The sequence below is a fragment of the Nomascus leucogenys genome, chromosome 3 (assembly GCF_006542625.1).
Source record: "Nomascus leucogenys isolate Asia chromosome 3, Asia_NLE_v1, whole genome shotgun sequence".
Lineage (NCBI taxonomy): Eukaryota > Metazoa > Chordata > Mammalia > Primates > Hylobatidae > Nomascus > Nomascus leucogenys.
The window spans coordinates 103,785,011-103,791,010 of NC_044383.1; positions in this window are offsets into that span (position 1 = coordinate 103,785,011).

Sequence of the window (6,000 nt, forward strand, 5' to 3'; positions counted from 1 at the left end):
CTGAAACAATGGCCTTTTTCATAAACTGCATCAGTGAGGTAGCTTTATGAAAGAGCAAATTGTTAAAATGGTTCCCATCATCTAATTCTAATCTTGCTTCCTTGGGATGAGCACTACAGCTGGTTAGCAATAGAATCGATTTTATGTCATCAGATACATTTATGAATTCTGAAATTATATGCATTGAAAATATAAAGTGTATATCCTCAGACTCAGTTGTATGCAAGAAATATCATATGACCCAAGGGAAGTTAAATTGTACAGTCATAAAAAGGAGTCCCAAATATGGACCCACTGCCTTTTTACCATTAGGCTAGAGAGAAGCCATGTCAACATTCAAGAACTAAGAATTTTACATGCAAGAAAATTCTTACTCAAGCACACACTTCTGCCATCATTTCTCTCTTTTTTTAATTGACACAATTTGTAGGGTACATAGTGATGTTTCTTACACATAATGTGTAGTGATCAGATCAGGGTAATTAACATATTCATCATCTCAAACATTTATCATTTCTTTGTGTTGGGAACATTCAAAATCCTGCTTCTAGCTATTTGAAACTATGTAATATATTGTTGTTAACTATAGTCATCTTACAATGGTATAGAACACTAGAACTTATTCCTCCTATCTAGTTGTAATTTAGTGTTCTTTAACAAATCTCTCTCTATCCCTCTGTTCTCCCTACCTTCCCACTCTCTCATATCTTTCTTTCTACTTTTTGCTTCTATTACATCAACTTTTTTTAACTCACTTCCACATGTAAGTGAGAACATACAGTGTGTAGCTTTCTGTTCCTGGCTTATTTCACTTAACCTAATGTCCTCTAATTCCATCCATGTTGCTGCAAATGACAGAATTTCATTCTTTTTATGGTGGACTAGTACTCCATTCTGTATATATGCCACATCCATTTTACCTATTTATCTGTTGTTGGATACCTAGGTTGATTTCATATCTTGGCTATTGTGAATAGTGCTGCAATAAACATGTGGGTGAAGATGTCTCTTTAATATACTGATGTTCTTCCTTTGGATAAATGTCCAATAGTGAGATTTCTGGATCATATGGTAGTAGTTCCATTTGTAGTTTTTTTTAAGAACCTCCAAACTGTTTTCCATGGTGACTTTACTAGTTTACATTCCCACCAATTGTGTATAAGAGTTCTCTTCTCTCCACATCCTCGCCAGCCATTGTTATTTTTTGTCTTTTTCATAATAGCCATCCTACCTGGAGTGACATGATGTCTCATTGTGGTTTTTATTTGCATTTCCCTAATGATTAATGATATTGAGCATTTTTTCATATATTTGTTGGCCATTTGTATGTCTTCTGTGAAATGTGTTCTCAGATCATTTGCCCATTTTCTAAATCAAATTGTTTGATTTTTTGCTGTGGAGATGTTTGAGTTTCTTGTATATTCTGAATATTAGTTCCCTATCAGATGAATAGTCTGAAAATGTTTTCTCCCATTCTGTAGGTTATTTTTTCACTTGTTGATTGTTTTCTTTGCTGTGCAGAAGGTTTTTAGTTGATATAACCCCATTTGTTTGCTTTTGTTGCTTGTGCTTTTGGGCTCTTATTCATAGAGTGTTTTTTTAAACCAATGTCCTGAAGTATTTCTCCCACATTTTATTTTAGTAATTTTATAGTTTGGGGTCTTACATTTAGGTCTTTGATTCATTTTGAGTTGATTTTTGTATAGAGTGAGAGGTGTATGTCTAGTTTTATTCTTCTACATATGAATATCTAGTTTTCATACATATATGTATGTATTTTCATACATATATATATATATGTACTTTCATACATATATATATATGTACTTCATACATATATGAAGTAATTTTGGGGATCTCTATTTTGTTCCACTGGTCTATGTGTCTGTTTTTATGCCAGTACAATGCTGTTTTGGTTACTAGAGCTTTGTAGTATATTTTGAAGTCTGGTGGTGTGAGGCCTTCAGCTTTGTTCTTTTTGCTTAGGATTTTCTTAGCTATTTGGGGGTCTTTTGTGGTGCCATACAAGTTTTAGGATTGTTTTTCCTAATTTCTATAAAAAATGACATCGATATTTTGATATGGATTGTATTGAATGCAGATTGCTTTGGATAGTATGGTCATTTTAACAATATTCTTCCAATCCATGAGCGTGGGATGTCTTTTTATTTGTGTATCTTCTTCAATTTCTTACATCTGTGTTTTGTAGTTTTCCTTGTAAATGTATTTCACCTCATTGGTTAAATTTGTTGCTAGGTATTCTTTTGTAGCTATTGTAAATGAGATTGCCTTCTTGATTTCCTTTTCAGCTAGTTCTTTGTTAATGTATAGAAATGTTACCAATTTTTGTATATTGATTTTGTATCCTGCCACTTTACCAAATGTGTTTCTCAGTTCCAAGAGTTTTGTGGTAGTGTTTAGGTTTTACTATGTATAAGATCATGTCATCTACAAACAGGGACAATTTGACTTCCTCCTTTCCAATTTGGATGCCCTTTATTTCTTTCTCTTGCCCAATTGCTCTGGCTTGCCATCATGTCTCACTGCAGTATCAGGCCCACTACAAGCCTGGTCATGGTCTACCATAGGTTGAATCTTGAAATCGGCCAAAACACAGATACACTGAATATCACCAGAGCAATAAGTATTTCTCTCATGGAATATTTTATGATATTAATCAATGATATCACAAGATATCCCACCTGATATTGTCCTCATTTAAGTTCCTTACACCCAGTGTATCTCATCTTTATGCCTTGGGGAAGAGGTGATGCCATAGAGTGCAAAGAACAAAAATATTAAATAATTAGTATTTGAGTTTTAAAAGCCAATGTCCCAGCCTAGAATAACAGAATCTGAAAACAGATAATCAGTTTAGTTTCTGGTCTGCAATTTGTTAATGCTATATAATTTTTTTTTTTTTTTTTTTTTTTGAGACGGAGTCTCGCTCTGTTGCCCAGGCTGGAGTGCAGTGGCACCATCTCGGCTCACTGCAAGTTCCGCCTCCCAGGTTCATGCCATTCTCCTGCCTCAGCCTCCCAAGTAGCTGGGATTACAGGCGCCCACCACCACACCCAGCTAATTTTTTGTATTTTTTAGTAGAGACGGGGTTTCACCGTGTTAGCCAGGATGCTCTCGATCTCCTGACCTCATGATCCACCCGCCTCGGCCTCCCAAAGTGCTGGGATTACAGGCATGAGCCACTGCGCCCAGCCTAATTTTTAAATTAAAATGTTATTTTAGGGTAGGAACTTGGTTGTTGAAATGCAAAAGTGGACTATTTGACATTCTCATTCTCTGCATTCCATCCCTGAGGCTTGAAGATGACAATGAGATCAATCACAGCATGCCTTTTGCATGACATGATGAAAAATAAAATCACATTGTAAAAGGCATAATTTAGGGTCTTTTTTTTTTTTTTTACTGTCCTCAAATATTTAATTCTGAGTGCTCAGGGGATGTTTTTATCATCGTCATTGTTGTTATTATTATTCAGAACATTTTTCCCTGCTACTTTCAAGTCTGGAGCTTTTTCAGAAGCCTAAAGTTCTAAAAGGCTGGATTTTAAGTGGTTGCTCTTTCTTTGAATGAGTATATTTAATAGTCATTAAAAATCAGTCTCTGGGAGGTTGAGGTAGGAGGATCACTTGAGCCCGGGAGGTGAAGGGTGCAGTGAGCACTCCAGCTTAGGTGACAGAGTGAGAACTTGTTAAAAAAAAATTAGTTTCATGAAGAATTTTTAATGACTTGAGGAAATTAACGCTATGATATTAGGTAGAAAGAAGTGCAGTCATAAGCCACCTAATGATGTTCCAGTCAATGACGGACCAGACATATGGAGGTGGTCCCACTGGCTGTAATAGAGGTGAAAAGTTCTTATTGCCTAGTGACGTTGTAGCTGTCAAAACATTGTAGTGCAAAGTATTACTCATGTGTTTGTGGTGATGCTGGTGTAAATAAACCTACTGCACTGCTAGTTGCATAAAAGTATTACATATACAATTATGTACAGTACATAATACTTGACAATGATAATAAAGAACTATGTACTGGTTTATGTGTTTACTAAACTATACTTTATTATTTTAGAGTATGCTCCTTCTACTTATTAAAAAAAAAAAAGGTTAACTATAAAACGGCTTTAGGTAGGTCCTTAGGCAGAAGGTATTCCAGAAGAAGGCCTTGTTAAAAAGAGATGGCCGCTTCATGTGTGTTATTACCACTGAAAACTTTTCAATGGGACAAGATCTGGAGGTGGAAGACAGAGATATTGATGATCCTGATTCTGTGTAAGCCTAGGCTAATGCGTTTGTGTTCTAGTTTTTAACAAGAAAGTTTTAAAAGTAAAAAATAAAAATTAAAAAAATTAAATAGAAGAAAGCTAATAGAATAAGGATATAAATAAAGAAAATATTTTTGGACAACTGTACAATGTGTGTGTTTTATGCTGCGTTATTACAAGAGTCAAAACTTTTTTTAAGTTTTTATGGTAAGCTAAGGTTAATTTATTATTGAAGAAAGAAAAATATTTTTATAAACAGTGAAGCTGAAGTATACAGTGTTTATAAAGTCTATAGTAGTGTACAATAACATCCTTTGCCTTCGTATTCACTCATCACTCACTCACTGAATTACCTAGATCCACTTTCAGTCCTGCAAGCTCCATTCATGGTTAAGTGCCCTGTACAGGTGTAGCATTTTTTATCTTGTATGCCATGTATTACTGTACCTTTTCTAAGTTTAAATATATTTAGATGCACAAATACTTATCATCGTGTTACAATTGCCTACATCATCCAATATAGTAACATGCTATACAGGTTTGTGGCCTAGAAGCAATAGGCTATACCATATAGCCTAGGCATGTAGTTGGCTATACCATCTAAGTTTGTGAAGGTACACTCTATGATGTTCACACAAAATTGCCTAACAATGCATTTCTTAGAATGTACTTCATCATTAAGTGATGAATAACTGTATATAAAACCATATATTTTTATGATGATGATCTCATCTATGTAAATAAAATAGAAAAAATTGATAGAAATATACCAAAATATTTTTCTCTGAGTGGTTTAAAAAATGAAAACTTCTGTGTCTTCACACATTTCCCTAGTTTATATATTTTCTGCAAGACAAATGCTACAATGAAAGCAGTAGTTTTATTACTTCCAGTATTATATTTACAGATTTGTTTATACAAATTTCATGAAATCTTTTGTCTGTTCCCCGATTCCCAGCACGCATAGACCCCAGCTTCTCTCAAGTGACACCTCCAACAGGTAGTTCATCTGTGCCCCCAGGTTTGGGCTCTCATTGCTGCCATGGGTCAGAATTTAAGGCACCTTCACTCCATAGATGAAGATTGTATTGGGTCAATTTTGCTCAATTTCTCATTTTAGCCTTGTGACTCATTTCCAACTGTTGAGTCTCTGGCCAGAGTCAGGGTTCCATAAACTTCTGTTAGACACATCTAAATTTGTATCTTCACAAATAATCTGCATACTGATGACTGGTTCTCATTCATTGGCTACTAGCTGAATTTTCTGCATCAGAACCACTAGTCTCCAAGAATATTGCTTGTGCCTCATGCACTGATATCCCTATGGTTTATCTCGACCCTGCTATCCATAGATTCAGTGCAACCTACCACCGCTCCTTCTAGAGATCCATTGCCTTCTTAACTCCTCTTCTTAACAAAAGTATTGCCTTTTATTTAATTATCCCAAGTATTTGCATTTTTGAGCCTTTTAAATTTAATAGTAGACTAAAAGACATTGTGTGTCTTAATGGAAGCTATTTCTAGAAATTGAGCCCAGATATTGGATGACCCTCTAAACATTTTACCTAAAGGTAGCCCTGAAGTGAAAACTGCTTTAGTGGTAAAGGTAAGAGATTTTCAAAAGCAAAGCCAGGCTTCTGAGCCTTTTATTTATCTCCCAGGCTCCAGAGATACAGAAGCCAAAGTTGAAATAGGGTTTTCACTGTTTTTCTTCCTCG